Below are 15,586 nucleotides of genomic sequence, written 5' to 3'. Positions count from 1 at the left end.
AGAGAGGAGGAGACACGGGTCTGCAGCAGCAGCTTCTACTACCAGCCCTTGGGGCACTCACCCCTGTGCTCAAGCAGTCATTGTCAATGACAAAGTGACTATTGAAGTTATAATTGTATTAAATGAATGCTAATAATTTGGATATTTTATTTTATTTCCGGCTGCTCGGGTAACATTAGCCCTTAACCCAGCATATATGGTTTTTTCACTTTTTTTTTTTCTTTCTGGGTACAACTGTAAAATATTTAGATATAGGAAATGTTGTGTTATTCTTGCAGCCTTGATATTCAGGGTGCATTGTAAAATATACATTTTTGTGAGATCTCAAAGATTAAGATTATTTTGATAACATTATTTACAGATTTAAAAGATGTGGTTATCACGAGTCTGTTGAGGGGGGAAACTACTGCATAAAATAACTAACTTGGAATAAATTTTTTGCATCAGTTTGGAAAAAAAAAAAAAATCAATGTGCAATGGAATTTTCTACGGTGCTCCCTCCCCTTGCCAATGAAATGGGTTTTGGATGAATCAGTTTAATTATAAGGTTATTCTAGAACTTCTGGCCATAAACTCTGTGGATAAATCCTCCGTTATTCCAGATTTCACTCTCTAGTGAGTATTATTATGTTAAGGCTCAGTTGTTTGCTGTTTCAACACAACCCAGGCTGCCTTTGCCCTGCTATGTACACCAGCAATTACCTAAGTTAAGACATAGATAACACCTCCTAAGTTAACACTACTACACTATTAGGAAGAGTCTTCCAATATTTTATGCTTCCCTGCTGGTTGTGCCCTAATTATAATTACTTTAAAAAACCCTTGTGAGATGGATAGATACCAACAAATTCATAAGCAAAACATAATATTTGAGAGAATTAGCCAACACATGAAGGGAAGCTGTTAGCAAAAACAGATAAGTCAATTACAGTTTACTCAAAACATGTGAAAAATCCATTATTTTTACATATAAAAGAGGAAAACAAGGGATTTCCTTAATTCTAAGATGTTACTATTATCAACAAAGAAAACCACCAAAGAAAAGCCATAAAGAATAACACATATTTTATTAACTGATTATTAAGAGAATAATGTCCCAAGGTCTGAACCCCACCTTTGTTCAATGTAAGATTTCTCTTATTTGATGAAAGATTTTTTTAAAGGAAATGGATATGGTGATGATGAAATTAGTGGCAGAATTTAGATTGAGTTAGTCAGTGCAGAATGATGTATTGTGCTCTCCGTTTCTTCATGACTCCAACAGCACATATAAATGCAAAACGTATTTTCTCCTATCTTGAAAATGTTCACTTAGCACTAAAAACCTCTCTCTTGACCTTATTTCTCACCTTCCCTGCACTACCAAACTTCTCTAAAGAGTGACCCACACCTCCTCCTGCATTTCTCTGGCAGCCAGTCTTTTCTTAACCCACAGCAGTCCAATAACTCAAAAATACCCATGAAGGTCACCAGTGACCTTCTATTCACTAAATTTTCTTGACTTCTGTGGGACTTGTCACCAAACTTTCCACCTGGAGCTTCTCTGACGTTGTCCCTAACATCTCTGGTTCTTCCTCGTTGTTCCCTTTGTGGGAACCCTCTTCCTCTTTCTGGTTCCTATATATGACCATTGCTTGTGGGTCAATCTTTTAGCACCTTATTATTGGTGAAGAACACTGTGTGACACTGTGTGACACACCTCACAATGGATCTTGACACCCCACTGAGTAACAAGCCTTAGTTAGAGATAAAGTGCTAACCACCCTGCAGGGCTCACCACATTCTTGGTCCACCTGCTTTCCAGCCTTTTTACAAATACCACTTTTGACCTATACAGTCCCTTGACCTTCCCCTAGATGAGCCAGCTCACTGGCCTCATAGAAGCCCCGCATATCATATCTTTGTGACTTTTGGTGGTGCTGAGACACAGGCAGGACCAGAACTCAGCTGTGGGAATTCCCTGGCAGTCCAGTGCACGTTTCCATTGCAGCGGGCACCGGTTCGATCCATGGTCAGGAAAATAAGATCCCACAAGCAGTGCGGTGCAGCCAAACAACAACAACAAGAAACAAACAAATAAAACCCCTCAGCTGTGCCATAAATCACTTAAAAAAATTTTCCACAGCATCTAGCAAAATACACTGCAGTAGTTATTTGTATTTAATAACTGGTTGCTGAATAGTATGACAACCATCAAGTTTATAAAATTGCTCTCTTTGATGAAACTATTTTTGTTAATCTGTGCCAGTATTAAATAATTTGTGATACATCATAGCTTTTAAATTAAAGTAATGCAAAAAAAAATCCATTTCCTGTAATGAGTCACAATCAAACAATTCTGGAAAAACAGATAGTTCTTTGAAATTTATCCTACAGAAATAGTTTGAGTTGGAAAAAAATTAAGGTAGGCTTAAATCATTGTGCACTGTGTCTCCTCAGGATTCAAAACATGTCACCTGAACAAGGGGGAAGAAAAGGTCAGAAGTGGGAAGTCGTGGCTCTACTATACTATGAAACTTCAGGATTCCTATTGAGGAATTCAGAGTTTGCAAGAGCTACAATTATTTGTCTTCTTACTAATGAATCTTTTAAAATTTTGTATTCTATTTATGCTAATTGATTTTTTAAAAGGAAATTAAAGTCAGCTAGAATGAAATGGTGTATATATGTAGCAAGGGCCCTCATTTACCAGGTCCTCTTCTTCTCTACCCTTGAGAGTGATGGAGTCTTGTGGCAATTACAGCATAAAGTTATGCTTTGAAGGCCAGCAGAAGTACAGGAGGGAGTTTCCTCTGTTTTACAGATGCTCTACTCTGAGGATTATAAGGATTGCTGCCATTCTCCTAGGAAGCCAGGAATGGGTGCCCTGCAGCTCTGAATCAAGGGGGAGTGTCAGAATGGAGCTGGGACCAGGGGAGAGAGTGGAATAGTAAGGGTGGGGGGTGGAAGAAATGAGGCAGAGGGGACTTTCATGTGCCCATCTGAGATGCACACCTTACACTCTGGAAGGCAACCCAATGAGGACAGGCCAGAAACATTTTGAACCTTTCTTGGGACTCTTGATGGTGGGCTCTGGGTTTGAATGAGTACTTTCCCGTAAGACCTGCACGTCTTTCCAGACATAGCAGAGAGTTATGTATGTTTCAAATATATTTTCAGTGGGAGAAAGTCAGTGGGAAACTGAGTGATACTGTTATCAGGATGACATAGGATTCAATTCCATATACATTTACTGAGTGCGTACCATGTGCCAGGCAGTGGGAATCAAAGGGAAAAAAGGAAAAAATAATCACTGAGCTAAAGGGATGCTCCTACGTCAGATCTCCACACCATAGTTCTCAAGGTCATGCACTCTCCTTATCACAATGTCAGTTTCATGCTGTCTGTGGTTATTTGATTGATGTGTTTCCGGCTGTTAACTCTGTGAGAGCAGAGATTCGTGTCTCTTTTTCTTTTTCACCATTGTGTATGCACAGTTTCTAGAATTTGACAAGCATCCAATAAGCATTGTTCACTGAATGTTATGGATGCATTAGCCCTTGGTGGGGATATTATCCCGTTTTATAGGTATGGAAACAGAATTTCCAAGACCACATAGAAGTAACTGTTGGAGAGAGGATTCCAGAACAACTCAGCCTAACTCCACAGCCCAGAGTCTTTCTACCAAGTCCCCCCTTTCCCTGGGTTGGAGAGGCTGTGGCTGGTGGAGGAGACGGATAGGAACACCCTTCCTGGGTAAATACTAGCGACAGGAAAGAGGTATGAACCGGAGGTGGGCGTAGGTGGGGGTCCCCAACTCTGCTTAAATCCCGCCCACAGAGAGGAAGCAAATTTCTGAGTGGATCGGCGTGTGCAGCCTGCTCAAAATGCACATTGAGAGGAAGGTGCAAAGAGTTAGGACGCCCTAGGAGGCGGGTGAGGCAGAAGGGAGGAGGAAGGCATGTGAAGAAGAGGGGTGGTAGCAGTTCTTTCTTTCTTGCGTCGTGCCTGCTGCCATGAGACCGGATCCTTGGTCCCAGTGGCCGGTGTCAAGGTGATTCATTAGATGACACTTGGCCGCCTCGAGGGTTAGTTCCGCTGCACAGGTGGGGCGTCAACGCGCAAGCTGTTTCCCAGACGGTGGCCTCGTAAAATAACTTCTCCTCGATTTGGAAGGGGGTGGGGGTAGATAATAACGCTTTCTGTGGGAAAGAGGTTTGGTAAATAACGGATGCTAGGGCTCTGAAGAGAATTACAGGGCAGGCACCATGGCTATTATCTTAATCAGGCACCATTTCAACACCCCTCTCTTCAAGTCAACCAGCCCTACAACAGGACTTATTTTCCAATAAGCGAAATCCCCGCCCGCCGACTCCAAGCCGCTGGGCTGCGAGCTGGGTGGGAAACAGCAGCGGGAGGAGAGGCTATTTTGGGTGTGGGAACGCGGAGGGAGGAGGGGCGGTGCCGCGGGGCTGGGCGCGGGCGCGGGGAAAGCCTCCAGCTCGGGCTGCCACGGCAACCGCGTCCAGGCAACGCGCCCGGAAGCCGCTCGGGCGGCGCGCGGCGGCTCGCGCCCCCCGGGAGCCGCGAACCCGGCCGGGCCGCGCGCCGGGCCAGGCGGCAGGCGCGCGCTGATTGGACGGCGCTCCCCGCGGCGCGGGCCCGCAGCCGGGCGCCCAGCACAGCCAGCGCCAGCGGCCGCCGCACCCAGCCGCGCCGGCGAGGACATGGGCAGCCGCGGCGCGCCCGCCCCCCGCGCCGGTGAGTGCCGCGCCCCGGGCCCCCGCCCTGCCGTCTCCCGTCGCCTGAGGCGGGAGCTCCCCGGGCCAGCCGGTGACCTTGGGGCGGCCGCCGGGGGGCCGGGCTCGGGGGAGAGAGAGCAGAGCGTGGCCCATGTGACCTGCTGCCGGCCAGAGGGTTAACTGCATGCTGACGCGAAGGGATGAAGTTGGGCACCGAGCGCGACTGGTGTTGCATTTTTGCGGGGGCCGGGGGAGGTTGCATGCTAGCAAGCCAGCAGAAGCCCCGAGGGACTGTTTGGGGGAGCTGGGGTGGAGCACAGATTGCCAGGGGGCAGTGCCAAGTCAGCCGTCCCATTACTCAGAGCAGAGTGACCTTGGGCGGGTTCACCTCTCTGACCCCTCCCCACCCCTTTCTCATCTTTAAAAGGAGGGGCTCGGGTTCTTTGAAGTTCCAGGGTGCTGTTGTGCCGTCTTACGGTGAGCTGAAAAGGGGCCCCCAAGTACTGCAGGTACAGGACATACGAGGCTTAGCCTTGTTTATTCTACCAGGGGTTTCCATTAATTGGCTCTCAAAGTGGTAAGATATGTTATCGTTTTGTGAAAGATTATGGAGAGAAAGCAGTGGCTGATTAGAGAGTGGCTTCTCCTGATGCCCAGGTTAAAAGCCTCTTGAGTACTCTAAAGTCATGCACAAAATCAGGGTTAAGACTCCTGAGTTCTTTCCTGTAGTTAATCTAACAGGAAACTTTGTATTTGAACAGGTAGAATCAAAACCCAATAGTGGCAGGCAGCAGCAAATGAAGTGAGTCATTTCTTCAATATGCACGAGGTTGTGTGTGTGCGCGCGCGTGCGTGTGTGCCTGGCTGCGCTCACGCCCTCGTCTTAAAGTCTGTGTATGTCAGTGTTAGAAATTATTTCATAGGAGTAAGCAGATTTGAACCTACAGAAGTGCAGCTCTCTCAGAAGCAGGGGCGAACATTTGCAGCTTGCTCTTTAAATAAGTTGGGTTTGTGAAAGTAAATATGTTCTTTACTGAGAAACATCCCTAGCATTTACCCATTGGGGGATGTGGGGGGGCAGGTGAGGGTAGCAGTGCTCCTGAGACTCGGTCATCTGTGTCACCTCTTCTGTTCTTCACATTGGCTGGGGCCCCTTTCTGTATTCTCAGTTCATAAATTTCCCTCTTTCTGGGAGAGGGAAGGGAGGGAATGCCCTGTCCCTCTCACAGGTTTGGGGTTGCCCCATCTGTCTTTCTGCTCCAAAGCAAACCTTGATATTCTTTCCAGTCTGATTTCATCTGTATAAAAATGTGGGTTGGGAAGACAGATTTTTCACTGCTAATGAATAAGCTTCTGCAAGCTTGTTTACCCGAAGGTTTAATAATCTTTAATGGTTTACATATTAGAAATCTGATAGCGTTCAGATAGAAAAATCCTTACTGCCCAAGAATCCAGCCACTGAGCCCTACAAACCCTTTAATGAATCACACCTTGTTACACTTGGATCCCTCAATAACAAACTGTTCAGCCTCCTGTCCTGCAGACCGCTAACCTGTGTGTCTCCAACCTGCCTTGCAGTCTCTTGTTTCTTACATCCTGCAGCCACATGCCTTTGTTTTCATTTTGCTGCAGCTGAGTCCATCACCTGTCCTTCCCCTAGCTCCAGAGCCTGAGTGAACAACTTCCCTCAGAACAGCCCTCTCCCGTCTCAACCGGTGCAGGGACTGGGCTTCCCCTTGCTTCTCAGTGCTGCCTCCAGACCATTAACCCATCCCTAACAGAGTCTTCTCGCTACACGTCATGCTGTCTGCTTGTGCCCCATACCCTCCTTCTTATCTTCTGAATCAGTGCTTGCCAAACCTGGTGGCTCCTCAGAATCACCTGGAGCACTTTGAAAGACGCAGCTCTTTAGCCTCTCCTAAACATACCACATTAGAATCATCAGGTGCGCAAGACCTAAACATTTTTATTTTAAAAACAAACCCAAAAAGAAGGAAATAGAAGGGGAGGGAAAAGAGAGTTCACCAGGTAATTCTGATGTACTCCCAGGTTTGGGAATCACTTCACTTGATGCTACAAAAAAATTAACAAACAAAGAAACAAACATGAGCAACTAACTTGGTTCTGTTCTCTACCTTGTCTCTTGCTGGTGACTTTGGCATCACTGTTGAGGCTCTATTAATTCACTGATCTTGAAGTTCACCAGGGTCCTCAACATCAACTTCTATGGCCTTGGTTTCTCCTTTACTTCAGCCACTCACTTCTTGAACTTGTTTAGTCATGGGAATTTTTTGCACCTTCAAGATCTGGAACTTGGATGTCAGTTTGCTTCGCCGATTCTTTCCACTTACTGCACCAGACTAACGGTCACTGAAGACTCTGGTCCCTTAATCACTTACTGTTTCAATCCCTTTATGTCTCTGTTTATCTACTTGGAGTGTATATATTCCAGCCATTTCGGTTTTGTCCAGAATCCCAGAATCCTTTGTCTTAACATGTTGGACTTCTCATATTCCAGTCCTCAATCCAAAATCACCCTCATCATCTGCTTTTCCTTCTCCCAGTCTGCCAAGTTATCACAAAGACCTTTGCACTGGTTCCACTGTAAACTTACGCTAGCTCTAATTTCACCTAGGTCTCACTTTTCTATGAAAAAAAAAAATGCATCTTTTATGAACTCCCAGCTGCATTCCATTAGAGGTTATGGCAGACTTTTCCATTCCTTAAACTTCCAGTCAGTTTCCTTTCTGGAGACAGCCTTTTTTCATTCACGAGATTAAGGATGTTTACATTGGAGTTTACTGCCTTCTGCTTTAATGTAAGTTCCCACTGTACCCTCCTCACCACCCCAAGCATTCTTTTTTACCCATCTTTGTTGTTCTTTATTTCCTTCCTCTGAGGAAGGAAATGTCTATCAGTCCCTTACCCAAGATTGACTCACATGTGTTGCACACTCTGTCTGGACTTTTCCCCTTCCTCCTTGCCTCTTTTGGGAACTTGCTCCATTTGTTATTCCCTTTCTCTAATTTCTTTGGTCCCTCCTTACTCTGCCCCAGCCCTCACTCCACCCTATATTCAAGTCATCTTCTCATAATAAAAGAAATTGTGCTAGAGTCCCAGCTCCATCCAAGAGAACTGTCTGCAGTGATGGAAGTGTTTTGTATCTGTGCTGTCCAACGTGGTGGTCACTAGCCGTGTTGTCACTAGTAGCCATATAGTCACCAGTAGTCAGATGTGACTGCTGAGAGCGTGAAATGTGGCAAGTGTGACCGAGCAACTAAATTTTCTGATTTTTGTAAAATTTCAATTAATTTAAATTCAATTGAAATAGTCACCTGGGGCTGATGGCTGCTGGATTGGGCAGCGCAGTTCTGCACCCTGCTCCTCTGTTGAACTGTCCTCAGGTTTCCCGCCTCGGACTGCCCACTTACTCCTTCTGGCCTCAGCCCCACCTTTCTGTTGAAACTGCTGTTGCGTGGGGCTCCAGCAGAGGTGTCCAGGTTGCAGAGCTGAGGCCTGTACTCTGTCCCCCTGCTCCTTGGTCTCTGCCCCGCATCTGCTACCGGCGGGCACCCTTCTCCCCAGCCTCTCTCTTTCCGCATCTCCTTGTCACTGGCTCTTCAGGGGCAACTCAGACCTCACTTATCTCCTTTCTCTTCCTGACTTCTGAATGGGAGATTCAGTGGGATCCTGTCCTGGGCCTTCTTCTTACCTGGCCTCCTCCCTTCTCCCAGCATCAACCCCATCGCAGGGCCAACATTAGTCGCTAATGGACAGTTACCTTGGGCCTCACGGGGCACTGTGGTTCGCTTGTATCATGTCCTTCAATCCTCGCTCCATATCTGTGAGGCAGATAGCCTTATCATTGCTGTTATGGAGTGAAGAAATTGAAGCAGAGAGAAATGAGAATAACTTAAGCAATTGTTACTACTGCTGGTTGTTAAGGAGCGAACTGAGAGAGGAGCTCTGGCAATCTGCCTTCGAGCTCTGCTTTTAACCAGGTTTTACTCAGCCCCCCCAGACGCCTTCAAACCTCCATTTCCAGCTTTCTGCATCCCATTCAGAATTTAATACCCAGAAGCCCAGCTCTTTTGTCTCTAAACAGCTCTTAATCCTAGCTTCCTTAATCTTTTTTCCCATTAACTTTTTATTTTGAAGTAATTCCGATTTTTAGAAAAATTGCAAGAATCATTTAAATAATTTCTATATACTTTTCATCCACATTCTATAAATAATAACTATTCACCACACTTGCTTTTTCTTTCTCACACATTCGCTCTCTTTTTCTACACACATACACACGCACGCATGCACACACATACACACACATGCACGCACACACACATACATGTGTTGTGATTTTTTTTTGAACCTTCAGAGTAAGTTATAGACATGATGCCCCTTTACCTCCACCCTCAAATACTTTAGTGTATATTTCCTAAAAAATACAAGGGCATTTTCTTGCATAACAAACATCAAAATCAAAACATTGACGTTGATTCTGTACTAATTTCCAATCTACATACCTTATTCAGGTGTCACCAAGAGTCCTAATAATGTTCTTTAGAGCGAAAGAAGGAAAAAATCTTAAAAAAAAAAAAAAAAAGCCTCTTCCTGGCCCAGGATCCAGGTCCAGGGTCTTGTACCGTGCTAGTTGTCTTGCCTCATTAACTTCCTTTATTCCGGGCAGTTCCTCAGTCATTCTTTGTCTTTCATGACCTTGACACGTTGGAAGGGCGAGGCTGGTTATTTTGTAGAATACCCTTTAACTTGGGTTTGTCTGGAGTTTTCTCGGGGTAGGTCCAGGTTATCCATCATCAGGAAAGCCTCGCACAGGGGAGAGAGACATCATGTCCCTCTCGGTGCATCTGTCATGATTTTCGTGCTGTCATCATCCTCTCTGTGACCTGCTGTTGCTCTCTTGGGTTATTCTGACTTTTCTCCTCTTCACACCCCTGCATCCAGTTGGCTGTTGAGTGTTGCAGTGCCCCCTGCACAGTCTCCTTCAATTTGTCCCTTCCTTGCCATTCCTCCTGTCTCTCCTGTAGTGGATTCAAGGCCTCCGCGCGTGGTCCTGGCAACTGTTTATCATGGCTTACCAGCAGGAATCCGTGTGTGCGGTAATTTTCACCGGTCAGTACTTCCTCTGCTCTGTCCTCCCTCCACCCTTTCTCAAGCTGTCCTGCGTTTACTTGACCCACCCCTTTGAATAGCCCACTCGAATGGCTGCTTCTCAGATGCATTTACTGCTGGCCCAGTTCAAACTGATCCTGCCCCTGCCTGGAGGCCATGCCTGGCTTGTGCCACCACTTGGCACGTACCAGCCTCTTCACTCTTGCACGGTGGCTTGTCTGTTCTAGTTCCCTATTGAATCGAAGCTCCTGAGTGCGGGAGCTGTGTCTTATTTAGCACTGCAGAGGCTCAGTGAATATTTGTTGACTGGACTAAGTGACTCGATTAAAATCATTAAGCGAATGCGCAGGCTGACCTTAGACTTGTCTGCTAGCGTGCCGTACGTGGTGGTAGGCGTGAGACCCGTGCTTTACTCTGAGGGTCAGGTAGGTGTTGGCTCAAAATAGGGCCTGTTAGCAAAACAATAGGTAATTCAGAAAGGTATTTCCATGTTGTAAGTGGAATAAATGATTCCCCCCCCCCATGACATCTTAACTTTGTGTATATGTGTCAAGACAAAGAAAGGGCAGGTTGGATTTAAAAAAAAAGAAGAGAGAGAAACCTAACAGCATATTAAAAAATGGCCCATCTATTTCTTCACACCCCAAGTGAGCAGCTGAATGTGTGAGGGGCAGTTTCTCAGGCTCACATCCTCCCTTCGGGCCCTCGAGCCACCTGTTCTCTACTCTCCATTGTCCCCCCGACTCTCTCTCTGCTCCGATCTCAGCACTGCCCCCCTTCCTCCATGCTCCCTTCACTCTTTCTGCCTGTTCCTTTCTCTTAATAATTCTTCTATTTTCCTCCTTCTCCTTAGATTGATTATTTTATTTTTGACTTCTTGGATGTGGTTTCATGTCCCATAGGTTTTTAACCTAAAAGCAGGTGAAAAAAGGGTAAAACAGTGGCTTTGTACTACTCGGTGGGCTTTTTTTGATTCCCCCCCCTCTCCCCGCCTCCGAGGGTCAGTAGATCTTGGTGTTGTAAAAACGTAGTCATCAGTCATAATAAAATGGTTTATTTGATTACCTTTCTGCTACAGCAAGAGAGTTACTGGGAACATGCTGATAAACATCAAAAGGCCTGAAGTTTTCAGTCTGTTAAGGCAAAATTGGTGTTTGAGGTCAGCAATCCGACCGCAGGGCGGTGAGTTGTTGAAGTTACTGGAACAGGAGTATTCCTCCTTGAGGTGTGCCTGCACTTACTGGCTGCGGTCAGCCTTCTTTCCCTCCTGAGAATGCTTGTGTGCCAGTGACATATCTGGACAAAGTAGCTGCCGAAGTGAAGGCAAGAGATTCTGCTACTCAGCTGAGTGGGGCTGAAATAACAAGCGTGTTTATGTGGGAGAGAATGAGGGGGGTTGCTTTTGCATTATGGAATTCTTAAAATTGTTTCCCCGGGAAGATGTTATTCAGAAACCCCTGGTGCCTTCAGCTTGTTTTTTTGTTTATTTCAGATTTCTTTTTTTCCCCCGTTTTTAATTATCTCTAGAAGAGCTCAGGAGGCCTCCCCTGCCCTCTCTAAAATAGTTATAATATTAATGTGCTGAACTCAAGTCGTTAACCCCAGGTAAAAGAGTCTCTCACAGACTCCTGTGTTCGACAGGGAAGTCCAGGCCCCTCCCGCCATGTATGAGGAAAAGGGCAGAGACAGGAGGCTGGATCTTTCTTCCCAGCCCCAATCCTTAGCTTTTCAGCCAAAGACTGGTGTCGGGTGTGAACCCAAAAGTCACGACTAGCATTGTGTCCGCGTGAGTATACAAAGTCATGCCTTCCCCTCCTCTGTACTATCCTGGATGCATCGGGGGTGTAGGTAGTTTGGGAGGGAGAGAGTTTACGCAGGTTTTTAATAATACTTTTTCTGTTCTAGCTGGTGCATTCGGCAGATTCCTTTTTTAACATTTGGTAATGTGTCTTCTCTAATGCTAGAAAGAAAAGTTGCCAAATATAGCTGTGGATCATAATAAAACACCCTAAAGGTAATACGAACACACTTCTGGTGTGGGTGCGGGCATGGGTGAGAGCCCGTGCTCACTGCAGGGCAGCCTGAAGCAGAGCTCACGGCTGGAAGGCACCTTGAGTCAACAAGCGATATGTCATTTGGGCAGAGCCAGTCACTAATTAAAATGATGGGCCTTACCAAAGTAGAACAAGCAAATGAACCAATGTTTACGAGCATCTGTGAAGGGGCACCGCGCCCGTCTCAGGGGGTTACAGATCCACGTGGTGTGTAGTCCCTGCTGCCCCACCGCAGCTCAGCTGGGGAGACAGAACCCACGAAAAGTTCAAATTAACAATAGGAGATTTAAATAGCATTTCAAAATAGCTGTTATTAATAGATGGGAACAGAAACCAATCTGTTTTTGCAGGGATTCTCCTAAAAATGTTAGCATTGTTCCAAGCTGTGCAGAGTGGATTAGAGCAACATCGGTGGCCGCTCCTTGGGTTCCAGGGGTCCCGATGATTTCAGCCCACTCGTGAATCCATCTGGACCTGTCGGAGGCCACATGTATGTTGCAGATTTACAGGATCCCATCAGTTATGCAGCAGTCCCTGCCCTGACTGCAAGGCCACTGTAAATGGTTTGAACATTTTGAAGTTCGTTTTCTTATGGGTCAGAAATACAGCCACCCTTCACCTTTCTACCATCAACACAATTCCCCTGGTGAATGCACTAGTGTGGAGCGGAAAGGACACAAGTGTTGCAGGGTGGATTGAAGGCCATTTCCGTAAAAACGATTGGAAATATCTGCCTTGGGACCCTGTTGGTGGCGGGTTGGGGGAAGGACTCACACTCTCCCTGGAGCCGAAGCCGTTTGGAATGCTGCGCTGGTGGCTCCCACTGATGGCAGCCCCGGGCCTGATATAAGGGCAATCCAGGGCTCCACGGGGGCTTCAACGAGGGTCCTGGGCTCAAGCCTCATTATGTGCCCACAGGGAATGGGTACAAATTAGCAAACTGGGAGTTGTTCAGTTGATACAGAGTTTCAGTTTTAGAAGATAAAAAAGTTCTAGACATCTGTTGTACCACAATGTGCATGTAGTTAATACTATACTCTAAACTTAAAAATGTTTAAGGTGGTCACTTTTATGTTATATGTTTTTAACCACGGTAAAACAAAACTTAACAGCAAACTTACTTTAACTGAACCATTGAGTCTTTTACACCCAGAATCAGTCGTGTCTCTTTGGTTTTGATAGCTAGAAATGGGCAATTTCTGCATTGTCTGTTTGTTTGTGTGTCTTTTCTCATTGGTTCATTCTTTTATGCAAGAAGTTTTCACTTAAATTTTTGTCTTGAAAAGAGCATACTCATTGAAGTATTTTGAAAAGAAGGAAAAGTAGAATAGAAATGTACCCAGGGCTAATGTTCTGATTTATTTCTTTCCACTGTTTAAAAAAATATTATTATAATAGTACTTCTAGTACAGGAACCCCTGCCACACTCTCTCCAGGATGACTGAGGGATTTCTGGGTTGCTGGGGTAATGTGCTATTGAAAAAAAGTATCAGGCTGTGTCAGGTAAGCTTCATTTGCCGTTGACCTAACGCGTCCAGAGAGGGACGTTTTGGTGTGAAGATGCCCAACGTCTTAGAGGCTGGGTAAGGCCTTATAACCTTCCTTCCTTTGGAGACTTACCCAGATTTCCCTCAGATCCACCTCATAACCATAATGCCATCTACATCCCAAAGTATGCTAGCCCAATATATTTCTAGTAATTGATCTCGGAGGGACAGCAGTGAGCGGTCCTGAAGAGAGATCTTAGTTCCCTGCCCAGCAATTGGACCTGGGTAGCCTGGATGAAAACCAGGAATCCTAGTCACTAGACCACCAGGGGCTAGAGGCTAGAAGCAAATTGGCCCTAGCTCTTTCCCCCGTTTGAAAGCAAGAATGTTTCAAGGAGGCAAAAACTGTAAAAACAGGTACAAAGTTTATTATTAAAGGCACAGTACAACGTATGGGAGAGCACACAGAGAAGCAGTTTGTTTATTTAAGACAGAAGCAAGGCAGAAATACACACCCAGAGAGAAAGGGTAGGGAGGTCCTCTCTAATGAAGGGAAGCGCAGTGAGAAGCGAGGCAGAAATACACACCTGGAGAGGAGTGTGGGAGTCCTGAATGGAGCGCAGTGAAGAGGGGATTTAAATCACTTACAGGGGACAGCCCTTCCGGGTCTTTGTTTACATTTGGCCAATTATCTCGTTTCTTTTTTCACACCTGACTGGTCCTAGGACTCCCCCCCCTCACCAAGATGTGTGCGCAACTTTTTGCTAAGATGGATCCCTCCGCAGAGGCCTGTGGGTGCATTCCACACTTATGATGGGGTGACACCCCCTCCCTTTTTGACCCCCAAGGCGCCTTCCTGCGCATGTGCAGACAGGGAAGTTTTCCTTGACCTCAGGAGTGGGCACCTTATCTCTTTACTTCAGCAGAACTCAGCTTCTGCCACTAGCTTTGTCCTTGGAGTGTCTGGGTGAGAACAAAGCTTCAGTTTTACTCCACTTGACAGACACCAGCTCTCTGGCCCAGGGGCCCATCTATCTCCTGCCTCCTAAAGATGGCTCATCCCTTCTCCAAAATTCCGGCCAGATATAGGGAGAGGGGAACTGCCTCTTAAGAAGGAGACAGGGTGTGTTTATTTATGCTGTTTCATTTTCTTCGTACATAATTCGGAGGCACTCCCCCAGTCTGAGCCCTGTTATTAATTTATGGAAAGTTCCTGCTATTACCAGTGGTCCTTCTTTGACCTTGTATCAATGCTTTGGCTTTTGAATTAGTCATCCCTGGCCTCAGTTGCACAGCCCTCTTCCTCCTCTTACTACTGAAAACACATCATTTACGCAGATACTGGCTCTTCACACTATAGAACAATTTTAGCGATTTGACGCAGGGGTTGGGTAGAGAAGTAGCATTGAAGGTAGCCACAAGTCAAGGGAGCATGCGTTCCTGCAGAGAGGGGCCCCTGGTGGTCAGATGGGAGAAGGATGAAGGCAGGTGAGGGTGGCCTATGCACGCAGAGGGGCTTGTCCTGGGTAACTCATCCATCTCTGCTGGCCCAGGGTCGGGCAAGCTCCCCACCTTGGAGAGGAAGATGGCAGGGGTAGAACTTAAAAATTTGAAGGGTCCTCTAAGCTCATAAAATGTTTGCACCACCTAAATTGTGCCACAGGGCAAAGCTCTGTTCCCAGGTCCTGGTTATGGTTCTATATAGTACTGAAAATCCAGTTTCAAATCTTGTTCTTAAAAAAAAAAAAAAAAAGTAACATTATAGCTAGTAAATATTTTCTGTGTTACTTCATACTCTTTGTAACCATTATTTTAAAGAGCTATTGATATCCTTTTGAGTGGATGTGCCATGTTTTAATTAACTACTCTTTTATTGTTGGACATTTAACCAATAACCATTTATAGAAAATGTTGACATCTAGATAAGATCACATATTCAGTATGGAAAAAGGCGTGAAGGGTAGAGATTTGATGGAGATTAGTTACTGTTGCCCTGTAATTCTAATTTCGTGGTCCCCAGAATGTACAGGGCAAGGTTGAGTTCTGTGCATGTCCTGAGGGACTAACAGTTTGACTCCCTTCAAGCTCATGGTCTTTGCAGAATTGGGTTTTTTTAAGTGAGGGCAGGAAGAAGTAATTTTCTTTCTTTTTTGATGATATAGTGAAAAATAAATTGAAGAAGTAAAACAGT

The 15,586-nt window shown here is 45.7% G+C and overlaps 1 protein-coding gene across 6 annotated transcripts in view; it reads left to right on the top strand.

Moving 5' to 3' along the window:
* FAM81A (family with sequence similarity 81 member A) overlaps window positions 1–15,586 on the top strand; it is a 122,863-nt gene that overhangs the window by 41,118 nt on the left and 66,159 nt on the right. For 2 of the 6 annotated variants that reach the window (XM_061180250.1, XM_061180258.1), the window contains exon 1: window positions 4,656–4,740. The exons of 2 other annotated variants lie outside the window; for them this stretch is intronic. The gene's annotated coding sequence lies outside the window, so the exon portion shown is untranslated. Of the gene's footprint in view, window positions 1–4,048; window positions 4,068–4,655; window positions 4,741–11,531; window positions 11,641–15,586 lie in introns of those variants that run through there. 2 more of the 6 variants (XM_061180257.1, XM_061180256.1) reach the window with 2 other exon arrangements.

This window comes from Eubalaena glacialis, chromosome 2, assembly GCF_028564815.1.
Source record: "Eubalaena glacialis isolate mEubGla1 chromosome 2, mEubGla1.1.hap2.+ XY, whole genome shotgun sequence".
Classification (NCBI taxonomy): Eukaryota; Metazoa; Chordata; class Mammalia; order Artiodactyla; family Balaenidae; genus Eubalaena; species Eubalaena glacialis.
Note: the sequence above shows the minus strand (reverse complement) of the source record. Positions and strands in the feature narration are given on the sequence as shown.